Source organism: Mesoplodon bidens (assembly GCF_964165515.1).
Source record: "Mesoplodon bidens genome assembly, contig: HAP1_SCAFFOLD_84, whole genome shotgun sequence".
NCBI classification, from domain to species: Eukaryota; Metazoa; Chordata; class Mammalia; order Artiodactyla; family Ziphiidae; genus Mesoplodon; species Mesoplodon bidens.
Genome location: NW_027672468.1, coordinates 86,805 through 102,548, shown reverse-complemented (window position 1 = coordinate 102,548; position 15,744 = coordinate 86,805). Strand labels below are relative to the sequence as shown.

The 15,744-nt window shown below is 39.9% G+C and overlaps 2 long non-coding RNA genes across 2 annotated transcripts; both read right to left on the bottom strand.

Annotated features, from left to right (window-relative positions):
• Positions 1 to 1,738: 1,738 nt before the first annotated feature.
• LOC308610148 lies at positions 1,739 to 9,453 on the bottom strand. Its single transcript, XR_014014433.1, has 3 exons — positions 9,400 to 9,453; positions 7,986 to 8,066; positions 1,739 to 2,080 (listed from the first exon to the last, which is right to left on the bottom strand). It is a non-coding gene; the product is annotated as an uncharacterized lncRNA (long non-coding RNA).
• A 962-nt stretch (positions 9,454 to 10,415) lies between these two features.
• Positions 10,416 to 14,907, bottom strand: LOC308610170. Its single transcript, XR_014014443.1, has 4 exons — positions 14,703 to 14,907; positions 13,646 to 13,744; positions 11,910 to 11,995; positions 10,416 to 10,455 (listed from the first exon to the last, which is right to left on the bottom strand). It is a non-coding gene; the product is annotated as an uncharacterized lncRNA (long non-coding RNA).
• Positions 14,908 to 15,744: the final 837 nt, after the last annotated feature.

Sequence of the window (15,744 nt, the reverse complement as noted above, 5' to 3'; positions counted from 1 at the left end):
TTTGGGATTAGACAGTGGGGTCTCAGAGAAAGTTTTCTTAGATTAAGACACAAAAAAGCAGAAACCATCTACGAAATATTGCTAAGGGACTTCCCTGGTGGTTGAGACTCCGAGTTCCCAATTCTGGGGGCCCGGGTTCGATCCCTGGTCAGGGAACTAGGTCCCACATGCATGCCTCAACTATGAGTTCGTATGTCAGATCTAAGAAGCCCATGAGCCGCAACTAAGGGGCCCATCTGCCGCAACTAAGACCCAGCACAACCAAATAAATAAATAAAATAAATATAAAAAATTAAGAAAAACTGCTAAATTAGGGTTCATCAAAAAAAATTTAACACCTCTAGTTTCCAGAGACACTTTAATATAATGAAGATAAGTCACAATCTGGGAGAAGATATTTACTAAACACATATCTGAGAGCAAGGACTTTTTCCATTGCTTTTTATATAAAGCACTCTTAAATCTCAATACAAATATCCAATTAAAAATGGATTTGAACAGACACTTCATTTAAAAAGATATTTGCACATGAATAGACACTCAACATCATCAGCTATTACAGAAATGCAAAATGTGGCAAAAACCACGAGATTCAACTACACACCTACTAGAAAGGCTAAAATGTTTTTAAAAAACAAATATAAGGATCAGGTGAAAAGGTAGAGCATCTGCAGCTCTCATAGACTGCTTGTGGGAAAGCAACATGGCACAGGCACTTTAGAAAACAGTTCAGCAGTTTCTTAAAAAGTTCAATAGGCACTTAGCATATGATGAAGCAATCCCACCCTGAGGTATTTTACCCCAAGGAAATGAAAACATATGCTCACACAAGACATATGTTCACACACACATGTGAGTGTTTTCAGAGGCTTTGTTCATAATAGCCAAGGAACTAGAAGAAACTCAAATGTTCATCAAATGATGAATGTTTATCCACACAACTAGAATACTGCTCAGCGCTCAAAAGGAATGAGCTACTGACAGGTGCAACAAAACAGATGAATCTCCAAAGAGACTGGCTAAGTGAAACAAGCCAAAAACAAAAAGCTACATACCACATGATTTCACTTATCAAATATTCTGGAAAAGGCAACATTTTGCGGACAAAAATCAGATTGGTGGTTGCCAGGGGCTCGTAGTGACAGGAGGATGGATTGACTACAGAGGGACAGGAGGGGTCTTTTGGGAGTGCAGAAGTTTTCTTTACCTCAAATGTGGTGGTGGCTACAGAACTATACGTTTGTCGAAACACATCACACTGTATATTTAAAAAGAGTGAATTTTGTTAAATGAAAATTATACATAAATAAACCTGACTTAAGAAGATAATCAAACAAACCTAAAAATACAATTGAGTGAAAATCAATGTAAGAAAAATCAACTTACAGTGTTTCCAATTCAAGGGTCATCATGAGGAGGCTTTCAATTGCTGTAAGTGACACTTGTGCTGTTCCCATGTCTCTGAAGGAGAAGCCCAAACATGCATGATATAAAACCCAAAGACAAAATTTCTAAACTGAAGAAGATACTTAACATGTGATTACTTCCACTTTGGCTTCTTACTTGCCATAGTTGATAATTCCAAAGAGCTCATTTTGAAGAAATTTAAATTTGCATCATCAAATTAATGACCTTGGTGCTGAACAGTACAATCATTTTCTATTATCCTCACTCCTCATTTTCAATTGCATCTACCTCTTTTGATCACTCTTTTTTTAAAAAAAATAATGTACCCCTTATTCCTTTTTGCTTTCTTGGATAAATACTATTCCTATATGCATCTTCATGTTCCATATCTATATGTGTTCTTCAACACTGTTCTCATCCTCTGCTGGCTCTCTTACCCATATATATTCTTTCTTAATCCTTTTCTTTGCCAATAACTCTTATTTTCAATAACCCAGTTAAAATCTAAATTATGACTGTTTAGCCAAAGTACTCAATTTTTGACGAAAGTAAAAAGGAGCAGAAATTATCTCATGAGCCATGAAACTGTTACAATACTTACAAATAGTTTAATGCTGGCACTTTAAAAAGACAAGAATCTTCAACTGTTGGCAAAGGATTACGATTGAGAATTCTGAAAAATGGAATAGAATTAAAATTATCTGCATTTTCAATTACTTCCATGAAAGTTTATATTCATTTTTTTTGGTATGGAACTTGAAGGTTAAAAAAATCATTTTCTGTCTTTACCTATATATCAGCCTTAGAATCTGTAAAACACTCTTTCACTGGGAGCTACCCAGGTCTCTAGATGATAAAGTGGAGAAGAGAAACAAACAAACAAAGAATAAAATAGAAAAAAAGTGGCTAGCAAAGAAAAAATATGCCAAAGTACTTTTCACGTTAAAAACCCTCGAAGTGACTATGCTGGTAGGAAGCCCTTGCTCTGTAAAAAGGTACTATTTCTAGTGTCTTCCATAATTCAAGGTGTTTTTCTTTCATCTCTACCAAGTTTGAAAAATTTCATGATTTAAACTACCCAGCTAAAGACAAAAATAAGGCTAATTCCTTGGTTCTGGAGCCAAAGAAGAGAGAAATCCAAGAGGAACTGGTGAAAGCCATACTCCCATCACATAGTCCCGTGTGTATTCTTGTGCCATAGCCTTTGTTACTGTGTATGTAATCAACTGTTTACTTGTCACTCTCCTAGATTGTCAGCAACTTGAGAGCAGAGACCACACTTTATTGTCATTATTATTCGTGTGCCTGACATAGTGCCTAAGATTTACTAGGCATTTAATAAATGTTTGCTGAATAAATAAATAACATTTTATTTATATATCAATAAAATAAACAAATTAATTTTGGGGAACAAAATTTTATTCCAAAATGTTGGAATAGATTTTCTTCATAGTTCTTTCTTTCTTTCTTTTTTTTCCCCTTAGTTCTTTAAAACAAATAAGGGGGAAAAAAAACAGAAAAGAAACAGGAAGAAAGAAGAGAATATCTGACTTTAGGTTAACTCTACTCAAGAATTATTAGTGTACTTTTGCAGAATATTATAAAGATAATTATCAAAACTAATATCTTTGGGGTTGCCATGCATATGTGATCAGCATTTAACATTTCATCCTCACAGTAACCTTATGTGATATATATATTACACAATTGTACAAATGAGGAAACTGAGGCACAGAGAAGTTACATAACTTGTCTTAAGTCATCAAGCTCGTAAGAAGCAGAGCTGGAATTTGAACTCAGTTCTGACTCTAAAGCCTGCGTTTAACCTGAATGAAAAAAAAGGGTGGTTTTTTTTTTTGAAACATCTGTTACTTTAACCTTAATTTTGACAGCACTAAATATAGAAATACCTTTTCAAACTTCATCTACCCATCTGGGAAAGCCTCTATGAGAATTATATTTTCTCTTTTTATTTATTTATTTATTTATTTCTCTTTTTATTTAGTTTTTCCTTAATCATCTCTCATGATAAATATTTAATTAGCCTATGGCCATTGAGACTTTATAGATTTTTCTTTAATTGCAGGAAAATCAGTAAAAATGATGGAGGAAGGACATCTGAAAATTCATCCCTGCATAGAAGCAACAATAACAACAACAACAAAACTGGCAAAAATGGTCAGAATCAACTTCTTCTGAACTCTGGAAACTTAACCAACATGCTGGCAGTAAATGGGGGAGCAATTTATTCAAGGAAAACAAATTAATTTCTGTAAGAACAATGAGATCTGTGTTGGTTTAACTTGCCCTCGACCTTTGGTCTCCATGCCAGTGGTAGCCTTGAAAAACAGCCCACATCCCTGGTACCAGAATGAGCAGCATGGACTGGGAGGTCCTTCAAAGCCTCATTCCCAAAGAACTCTCATTGTTTTACATGTCTGGTGGTCCCCTGGAAGACCTCACTTGAAAGGCTTGCCTTTGACCTGACTGAGGGCTGTCTAGTGAGAAAAGCCTCTGCTCAGGTGGCATTTCTGGAAAACATTTTCAAGCAAATATTTTAACATGGCGGTGGCATGAGGCAATGGATAACAGTTTGGGGCAAAAAACCACCCAACCGCAAAGCTTTAAAAGAAAAGCTGAGGAATGAGATGTCCACAGACACTTTGCAATATTCCAATGTATTCCTGGGAAACTGGAAGACCACAAGACATATTCCTGGGCATCTAGGAAAATAACTGTTAGCATTAATAAATGAGTTCAGCAAGGTTGTAGGATATAAGATCAATATTATTTCTACACACCAGCAATGAGTAATCGAAAAATGGAATTTAGAAAACAATTCCATGTGGAACAGCATCAAAACAAATATAATACTTAGGGGAATATTTTACCAAGTAAGTGCAAGATTCACACTGAAAAGTACAAAACTGTTGAAAGAAATTGAAGAAGATCTAAATAAGTATAAAGACATGCTGGATTCATGGACTGGAAGATAATCTTATTAAAATTTCACTACTTCCCAAATCGACCTATGGTTCCATTGCAATTCCTATCAAAATCCCAGCTGACTTCTTTCCAGAAATTGCCAAGCTGTTTCTAAAATTCCTATGGCAATTCAAGGAAACAGAATAACCAAAACAATGTCGGTAAAGAACAAAGTGGGAGGACTCACACATCCTGGTTTCAAAACTCAGTTCAAAGCTACTGCAATCACAGTGTGGTACTGGAATAAGAACAGACATGGAAATCAATGGAACAGAATTGACAATATAGAAATAAACCCTCATATTTATGGTCTATTGATTTTCAACAAGGGTGCCAAAACAATTCAATGTGGAAAGAACAGTCTTTTCAAATGATGCTGGGACAACTGTACATCCACACACAAAATAATGAAGCTTCACACCGTATATGAAAATTAACTCCAAATGGATCAAATATCCAAATGTAAGAGCTTAGAAAACACAGGGGTAAATCTTTATGACCTTGCTTTAGACAACAGTTTCTTAGATATGATACCAGAAGCACAAACAACCAAAGGAAAAATAGATGAATTGGATTTTATAAAAACTATAAAGTTTGTGCTTCAAAGGACACTATCGAGAAAGTGAATAAACATATAGAATGGGAGAAAATACTACAGGTGGGAAGAATAAGATGCAGTTGGGAGGAGAAAAGTATAGTAGTTGCTAGGTGTGACAATCTCAAAATTTTGAACTATTACAAATAAAACAGCCACCCTGAATCACCCCAAAGGGCAGACCCAAGTTATTTTTGCTTTTAGTGTTTATGCCTTTCTAAATCTGAGAAGCTGCCAGGATTCTAGTACATAGCAAAAAGGGAGGACAACACCCTCAAGTGTGTAAGCTTTTGTGTGTACATAGCTATGTAAAGGAAACCAATGCTAGCTGACTGGGGGAGCATTAGGGCGGCTCTGTGACCGCAGCTCAATTTGCCTTCATAGTGTGGCCACACCTCCCACACTGATATTCTCAACAATGGGGTAAATAATTCAATAGGGATAAGGCTTTGATTTTCCTCTTATTCTCTCTTCGTGCTTATGTTTTTGGTACAATATTGATGTACCACGGACAAGCCAGCATGTGAATGTGCTCTGTCTGGTGAAGTTATATATAGCCTTTCTACATTGTACAGTCCTTCAGTTTCTAAAATCATGGAGCTTGTATTGTTAGATCCAATGAAGTGACTAAAAGAATTTTTAAAAATAAGCCATCAGTCTGGACGTGCATAGGTGAATGAAGGAGAAACACTTTACAGTCAGAGAAAAAAGCATACTTAACATTTAGGATTATCAGCCACTGCCGGTTTTCCATAGAATATTTCATTCCTGATTTTATCTGAAAGAGATATGATTACTACCACCATTCAAAAAGTGGTACTTTATTAATTAATAAGCTCTTGGCTCATCTTTGAGGTAGATTTCGGATTTAAAATAGACTACCACACTGCTAACTACTTCACCTGATATTTCTCAATAACATAGAGGCTTCATTCAAGAAACCTACTGCCTTATAATTACCTGACACCCGGTGATGAATCAAGGTTTTGTGGGGCCTGAACCTCATCTACTTTGGGAAATCCTATCTAATAAAAACATGCAAAGTTATAAATAGAAAAATCGCTAGGACCCCTCTCAAGACTTTGGAAGGGACCTATGCAAGTGAGGAGCCCTGAAGCCTAAGGTTCATTGAATTCATGATAAGTCCACCTCAGCTGGGGCCCTTTTCCAAACTTATTTAATGCCGGCAACTTATAAACACCCCAGTAATATGTCATTATAGGTAGTAAAATGATTTAACTCGAGGGTGGCATCTTCCCTTGGTGGCTTGCCTTTGGTAAGAGATGCAATAAAGTTTAGATCTCACCATGGCAAATGTTTCCTGAAGCAAATTAGCTTTGTCTATTAGAAAGACTTAGTCCAAAACAAAGACTTACTATACTGTGACAATCTTTTGAAAGTAACTGTGAATGAGTTTTCGGAGTACAGTACTAATTTATTTACAACACCAGATAGTTCTGATTCTTTCACTACCTTTTTCTGTCATTTAAGAGGAGCACAAATTCCAAAGGAACAAGTTGGTGCCTCTTCCATTACAAATCTTTTCTAACCTACCACCCATTTTCTACTTCATCACCCCCCTCCCTCTCCTTGTTACCCTGCTGCATAGATGCTAGAATGGCTCTCATATATGTTTCCCCATCGACATCCATATTTCTCCTTCCAGTATGAAAGCTTCTTGGGGACAAAGTCCCTGCCTATGCGTCTTTGTATCCCCAGCACTTAGTACAGTGTTCACAGACAGTGGGCATGGCACTCAGTGATTTATTTATTTATTTCCACAATGTATTTTCCTGTGTTACCTACATAACTATAGTGAAACTCTGATTCTTATAAGGAACTCTTGGTGTTCTAGGATGTTTAGGAAAAGTGGTGAGTTTCAGACGTTGTACTGACGCTACTAAAACCTCCTGGTGAAGGGACCTCACGAGCCTGCTCTCCGGTGTGCTAACAAAAGAAAAACCGACCCTTGGTGCTCTCTCCCCAAGGTAGGCGTCAGCAAACTAACAAGGGAAAGCAAGGAGGCCGCTAAAGATAGGCATCTGCAGGAATTGTTAATCCAGCTCCAGACACAGCCTCAACACCTTCATTAACCCAAAATATGGGAACTGTGTGAAACAGGATTTCTGAACCACAAGACAGGTAAGAGAGTCTTTTCCAAAGCCAGGTGTAGAAGAGCTCTTTACCTTGAGTCTAAAATCGCCTTCGGGCCATTGAACGTACCCACTACAATTTCCTTGTGCCATGAGAAATCAGAGAAGTTTTGAGCTGAAGGGGTGTAAAACCCACACTTCTTATTGAAGAGTAGTCAGCAAAGAAAACATATTGAATTAGGCCACAGCAAAGTCTTTTCTTTATATTTTTCACACTACAGCTGAACACAAACAACGTCTTTTTCCATACCTCAAAGGTTCCTATTGGCCACAGATAATTCACTTCAGCAATATATGCTTTTTTGAAAAATAATGTTCTGGGAGGCTGGGGAGAGCCCTGTGGTGGGTGTTCAGGAATTCTTTCTGCTTTACCATTTAAAAGAGCTAATGATGGTTGGGGAAGCACCCACACCCACTGAACCACACCCTGCTAAACTTAGTTCTCTGCAGCTCTGTGTTGCATACATTTTAAGCAGTTAGGAACTTTGCACATGAAAAGGAATCAAAGTGAAATTCAAAAGTGGAAGTCCCTGGACCACTCGCATAATGGAGAGGCATCCCTGGGATTCCATGACAATGCTAATCTGAGTGTTTTTGTTTGGTGCCTTTAATTGACCATGCCAAAGATCAGTACTATGGAAAGCAGAGCCTTTCATATATATGAGTTAAACAAGTCTCTTGGCCTCTTTGTACCTTAGTTGCCTCATTTGAAAAAATAAATAAATGGCTCTCAAGACATACTTTCCAGAATTCATACTGGGCTTACTTACACCCAGCTAACCAATAACTGCATGATTGTTTTTACACACAGTTGTTTACATGTATTCATCTTCTATTTCACTTACAACTTGTGTAAAAACTGCATTCCATGCCAGGCCTGAAACGTTCCAAAGCTCAGTTCTGGGAGTAAATTGCAACCAAGATTTCTACAAAAAAAGACACGAGCAAAAGAATTAGAAAAATAGATATTCTTTCAGAACATTTATCCTTTGGCAATAATTCTAATTTATATATGATGAAACATAACATCACTACTCCCTCCATACACTAAAGAAATCTCACTGTGGGAGATATTATGATTTATACTTTCATGATTATATATGTGCTGCATTAGATACAAAATACTAAATGCTCATTAAATACTTGTGTTAAGTGATCTTTATTTCTCTAGCTAGGCAGCACTATTGACACTTTGGGCTGGATAACTCTTTGCTGTGGGAGGCTCTCCTGTACACTGTTGGATGTTTAGTAGCATCTCTGGTCTCTGTCCACTAGATGCCAGTAGCATATACAGTTCTGACAAGCAAAACTGTCTCCAGACACTACCAAATGTCACCTGGGTGCACAATCACCCTGGGTGAGAACCACTGCTCTTGATACTGGCTGATGTTGGATGCTCAGCATGGTCCTGCTCTGTGCTGGATCTGTCACCTCGGGATACAATGGAGACTGAGCTACAACTTCCGTAAGGAGCTCTGGAGGCCGAGATGGGGGCTTCTGCTGGACGGGAGAACGTTCAACCTCTTTAGTGACCTGTGGATTTATGGGAAGTGCCAGAGCCAGAGATTTAACAGTGACATTGTACAAGTGTGACTGCTGAGCTTCATTTACCCCATGATGAACACATGGTCAAACTACAACCTCCTTAAGTGTCTCCAAAGGCCGGGTGAGGGCCTCCTGAGGCCTTGAAGTTTCTAGTTCCTCAGGGGCCTCTGAAGGCTGAGATGGAGCCCCCTGCGGAAGTGGAGGTGGTTCTACCTCTTCAGTGGGCTCTGCATGCTGAGCCTGGGCCTCTGCCTGGGGTGAAAAAGATTCAACGTCCTCAGGGGTCTGTGGATGCTGAGCAGGGGCCTCTTGATGAGGTAAAGATTCAGCCTCCTCAGTGAGCTCCGGATGACGAGTTTGGGCCTCCTGCTGGGATGCAGACATTTCAGCTTCCTCAGGGGACTCTGGAGGTTCATCTGGGCTCCCCAGAAAATCCCTAGGTATGCTCTCCTCAGGATAAAAGGCATCCATACTGGGATGTAAATAATCACCCTGCAACTGTTGTTCTAGATCCTGAGTGTTTTTTTTCAAATTGGCCTATAGTTCCAACAACAACTTTGGCAAGCCGTCGATGCTGAACTAGATCTTTCTTCAGGTTTGGGGGTGAAACAATAAAGCTCATTGGTTTTGAGCTCTTACTACCTAGAGGTGGAACATGTATTTCAAATGATTAGTGACCTTCAGCCTGATCTAGACCTATATGTTTAGTCTTACTTTTGTGTCGAGGAGGCAGAACCAAGGGCTGATTCTGATCCCACTCTAGCACTGGAACTGCCTCTGGGAGCTTTTGATGTTGGATTTGCTCGTTATTCAGATACTGATATGGAACAGCAAACTGATCTGGCCCTGTAGGGAGCTCTCCAACGGAACTCATGTCCGGGTATGGAGCCTCAGTCTCAGTCAACTCCTGATGAGGTGGGGCCAACATCTGGACTGGAGACGAGGACGTCAAGTAATTAAAGCCCCCGCCTTCTGCCAGGGGTGTAAGGGCATGGGGCATTTTGGGAGGGCTGTGTCAGGCGTATGAAGACCAAGACTCGGTGAGCCGCGGGGGGTAGGGGGTCACCTGGATGGGGCCCAGGGCCCACTCCAGAGGCTGAACTGCCTGGACTAGAAGCCACAGTCGTTGCCATGTGAGGAGGAGCCGTGGGGCGCAGCAGGGACACAGAGGCACAGCCAGGACATAACATACGGCCGCTCCCAGGCACAGTGACCCAGGCCAGTGAGGAGCCAGAGCCACATCGTCCTTCAGAGCCGAACTGAACCGTTATGCCAGCGCTGCAACGCCAGGGCTCACCGTTAGCAACCGTTAGCAACCGCGTGTCCCTCCCCCACCTAATGTCCCACCCGTTATTTATGACATCTGTAGTTACTCCACCTTTATTAGGCTCCTGCGGAGATCCAATGCACACCACCAGAGTGAGCCTTTTTCCCAGAGTCCCCAGGGCACAAGCCACCCTTCCCCTTGCAAAGGTGACAATTACCTCCTTCCGGGCCCCCTTCCCAACCCCGCCCTGCCCTCCCAGAGCCCAAACAATGAGGCGGGATTTGGGCTGCAGACCCCAGTGGCCACAACCTCCAGCAGCCCAGGGGTGGAGGGGAGTTGGGAAGGATGCAGAGCTTCCCGAGGAAACCACAGGATGTGGCATTCTGGGAAATTCAAAAGTGCTAGTCCAGTTCTGGCAATCTGAACACTTCCTCCCCGAAGCTGAAGTCTGAGAGACATTCTTCCTCCCTTTGGCTACAGGGCTGACAAGAAAAGTAGCTGACCTGCAAAGTGAGCACCAGTCAGGGTGGCGGGAGGGGAACACACCTTACAATTATTCTAAAATGTTGCCATTTCCTCCAAACTCTCAGTATTCACGTCTCATTATCAATTCACCACTCTGTTATCAGAGGTTACCACTGAATCAGTGATGACTCCAGAACATCTATAGGAGGGGTTTGGGGCAGGTGAGCAATTCATCCTGGGAAAGAGTGTCTAAAACCAAGTGAATGGCCCTTTATATTAGCATGGGAAAACTTCCACCATCCCACCTTGTCTCAACAGAACCATTAATGTAGAAAAAACTACTGTGTCACTTTTCAGAGGTCTACCCTGTGTGCAGACATGGAGAAGACACTTAGAATATTAAAGTCAGCATGTTAAGTAGTTTTCTCCAAATACTGTAACTAGCACCCAGTTTACTTTCTTCACAGTCCTTTTCATAATCTATTTAATTTTAGTCCTTTTTAATTGTCTGGTACACCTGTAACACCTAAACTCCAAGAGAGAAGGAGCTTCATCTTATTTCCAGTGCCTGGCACATAATGGTTTCTCAATGGAACCGATTCCAAGATGGGTCTCATTTAGGAATGGATCTGTTGTTATAATCAGTTTTCCGAAATCTTTACTATCAATACGGAGTCCTTTCCTCTCACATTTCACAGGAAGCTAGACTTCTTAATGTCCAAACATGGATACGTTTGAAGTTTCCTTGACTGATTTAAATTGAATTAAAATAATTATTTCGTACAGGAAAAACTTTCAAAATTTTTACATTTTTCAGAACATAACCACCTTTTCTTTCTCTACTTTCTTCCCTTCAAAACAAACTTTGCAACGTTGGGGTGAGTTAAATAATCAGAAAACTAGCCCCAAATTAAGCTCTCAATGACATGAAACACATTTTTTGCTCCTTTTTAATAAAAATCCTATATACAGTACATTAATGTTTTCTTTTAGAAATTACGTTGACAACTTAATCCCTAATTCGAGGCATCCATATAATTGGTTTACAGAAAGGTGCTTCGGCAAAATATTTAACACAAGATATATATGAGATGCTGAGATCGGGGTAATATACCTTACTTGAAAGGCATGAATAGTTTTAAAACACTGTAGCATAATCACACTTAAGGCCATAGTTACTTTGTTCCCAAATCCCTGCAATTCTATTTGAGGGAAGTTCTAAAGGGCCTGTGTCTTCTCCTGTGTCCACAATTGTAGACGTACACTGATGGCCCTCAATCCTGCTCTCCAAACTTCAAATAATGGGCCAGAGACAAGGCTCGGAACTTGGAAAAGTCCTAGAAATTCCCTGCCTCAAAAGCAGTTTCAGAGTTCACATTTTCCTAAGGAAGACAGAGCTGAGTAGACATGCCAAAGTCTTCCAAATCCTGCTGCTTGTTTTGAATTATGGCTACACTGGCTGTGTACCCCTTGAGTTTGTATCTCCACATACTTGAATTAAATCCTGTAGTTCCTCTTTGGTTCTAGCATCTGTGACGTCTTCACAGAGTCTATATGCCACGGCTGTTTTACCAATTTCTGAAATAAAGTTAACAAGGATCAATTCAGAAGTTTTCTTGTTCTAAAACTTCCTGTATACAATGGTAGCACCCAATAATTAGACATTCTTTTGATTTCTAAAAGCAGAAAATAAGAGCATTTTCCTAGAAGTTCCCTCATCTGACACTCCAGTTTTTATCATAATTATTTGTGAAAAAGTATATAAGAAGTATCAACTTTGGTTCAAAAACCTTTATGATCTTAGAAATAAGAACTAAGGAATAATGACATAGAAAGTAAAAGCTGTGGAAACAAAAATGTTCAATCACAGTAGAATAAAATAGGAAGGCATTAGGTGGGGGTCAAAATGAGTTCAAACCTGGAGAGATACCACTGGACTATAATAGATACTTCATATTAGAAGCAAGGCAAGTGCCTACTCCTTGGGATCAAACTTCTACCAGATACAATGAACAAAGCTTTGGAGACAGAGACAGAGAGAGACAGCATTTGAACACTCTACTGGCAGAAACTACCCCATGTACCTTTTGGACAATACAGCTTTCCTCAAGGCAAGCTAGAGCCACCAGGCTTTTGGGTCTAAGGAGTTTGGAGTACATACAAGGAATACCTTGGCATATTAGGGACAAACAACCCAGACATTTAGTTTGGTTCTTAAAGGTTGTTACCCACAGTTGACAGCTGATGGAGATTCTGCCTGATGACCAGGGAAGTCAAACTTCACTGGAAGGACTGCCCAGGCTGGAAGGCCAAGACCAATCCAGGGTCAACTCTTACAAGCAAATAAGGTCTCTGACAACTTAGCTCGGATTTTCTCTAAGCCTGCAGGGCTGTGAAGCAGGGGAGCAATTCTGTTCCGGGAATCTACTCATCATAAAGTTTCCTTTGGGCACAGCCTGTGACATTCTCACTGCTGTATAACTCGATAGGGAACACAATCAACACTATTCAATAGCATGACCACTTTCAAGGCTCACAAAAACGTAGCCAATTATTATATAAGAATCATATTCACCCAATATAGCAGAAATGAAAACTGAAATTAAACTGATTTCAAAAACATAATCTAATAAACTCTTCAACAAGAAAACAACGATAATAATAATAGTCAATATATTTTCTCTGCTTACTATCTTTCAGGCATAGTTCTAAGCTTTTTACATTCATCATCTCATTTACTCTTACAATATCCTCCATTAGGTGATAAGCTGTATTACTAATCCTATTTGCAGATAAAGAAATTGCAGCTTAGAGATATTAAATACCTTCAAATGTCTCTGGCTAGAAAAACCTAAAATTGCAACAACAACAACAACAACAAAATCTAAGAGACAAAGTTAGGACTCAAACACAGGTGCCCAAGGCTTATAATCACTGCACTATTCTGTAAGATAAGCAAGCAATTGGGGAAGAACTGGATCAAACACTTTCTGTATGAACTGAGGCAAGTCACTCTACATCTAAACACTGGGGACAATAATATTTGCTGTCATTTTTCTCATAAATGCCACAGAGAACACATTTAAGACTGCTGCTGTGAAAGCATCTGGTGAGCGAAAGAATATGTAATGTTTTAGACAACCATTATTTTCATCCAATTAACTTTTCAAGTAACGTTATTTGCTCACTGAAACTGAAGTACTTCAAGGACAATCAAAAAGGTCTTACCTAAGGCCACAATCAGCAGTTTCTGGAATGCGTCTGTCATAGCCTTCTGAATAGCAAGCTTCTGGGTTACCTTCCTTTCCATAAGGAATGATAATGACCCTAAATCCAACCAAAACAGATGAGTTTAAAATGCCTGTCTGCATAACTGATTTCTAGGTTATGTGTGTAAAACTAAAAATGCATCTGTGATTCTTAGATCATTATCTTAGTGATTAAGGGCAGGCACAACACTGGGGTACGGGTGAATGTCTCTGTTGTAGGTATACCCTGGCATGGCACATTTTTACTGCTCAGATCTATTCTGGAAGTTCCTAAAACACTCAATGGGAAATGCGAACCAAGAACGTGGCACAAATCTCATACTACTCACAGATTTCAAATGGACAAGCTGAGGCTGCACTGCTACAGACCCTGCTCTCCTGTGCGTAAAGGGCTGGATTCATACAGTGAGATAGATTTGGTGGTAGTGTAGATGATCTGGCCTCTCCTCAACCATCACCCACTCAGGTGGATGGTGGAGCCTCCTCCACTCCATTCGCTAACAGCTCTGCCTCTGAGTTAAAACCCTAAGCCCAAGTGCCATGGATTCTAGGAAAAAACTCAGTACCAATCGGAATCCCCTTTCTAGGGATCTACATTAACTTTTTCTGCTCAGGCCCTTCTATAGGAGGCAAAGGACTGAATATTTACACAAGAGTTTATTTCAATCTTTAGACAATGATTTTCTTGGGATAACTGAAGGCCAGAAGACATCTGTATTTGAAGGAATATTTTAGCACATAACAAATTATTAACAATAACAACAACAAAAACTCACTCATTTTCCTTCCTCCTAAGCTTCTTGGCAGGCGGTCAGTTCTAAAATTCTAAAGTTTAAGGTGCTGTCAGGTATTGCCTAAGATAAAAACCTATATTGTCAGGCAGAAAAAATCTGCCCAGGGCTTTAGTGGCTTAGAAAAGTGATGATGTATCTGAAAAGGTGAGTTTCAGAAAGAAAGGAAAAAAGAGAAATCCCACTCCCTCACCTCCCCACACATAAACATACTGGAAAACAGACCTTCCTCCAACTTATGCAAAGGTTCCTCAGCCATGACAACTCCGGGACTCCTGCACTCATGGGAGGGCAACACCACCTCTAAAGCACAGAAGAACTTCAGGCTTTGCTTCTGAATTGGTGTCACAATAGCTTCATTTTCCCTTTCTTCAAGGTTAGAAAGATCCTGAAGCTCTTAGGATTATGAATTAAAGGCTAGACTTCAAAATATCCTGTTGTTAGAAATAAAAACAAAACTCCAGCAATCCCAGGTAATAGTTTACGTATGCAATAGCTTCAAAATCAAGTTGGGACTTGCAAATGAATGACCAGATATGGACAACTATTTTTTATCATATACCATACAAATACTGGCGAAAATTATGGACACCGCCATCCAAGTCATTGAGATTATCACTAATTCTAGGTGGCAGGCCAATGCTCACATACTTCCATGTGGAAGGCTCTCACATCTCCTCCCCATAGCCCTGTTCTATTCTTCTCTCTAAAGTCTAGGAGTTCAATGTTGAAAGGAGTCTGGTTAGTCAAAGAAAATCTACAGAGTTCACCTTGATGATCCTTCTTGACCACCCATTGAAACCAAAGTAGTGATTTGCCAATTCTTGGCATCTGGAGCTGTTTAGGGCCAGCGTATTATGTTGAACCGCCTTATGTCTGGTGCCAAGACGAACCTAAAGACATAAAAGTCCTAAAAATATCACAATCCTACATAGAGACTTGTTTTGGATATACCTGAGATTTATCAATACCAATTTCCTAGAGTGGTTGTGAAGATTAAGTAGGACATTTTAAGCAATGAGCTCACAGTCAGCCCTAAATAAATGTTATTTATTATTTTCAAGTCAGTACTTTTCTGCATCATTTCCAGGGCCCCTGATTAACCGGAAGGTTCCCTGACCTCTGGTGGTGAAAGTGATGATGAAAACAACCAAGGAAGCCCAGCAGAAGCCTATCATGGGGCTGGGGGTAAGCAAAGGAAGTGAACTGTTTTACTCGTCTCATCCTGTAGCTCCTGCTTGAGAATATGACCTGAAGAGGAGGTAAG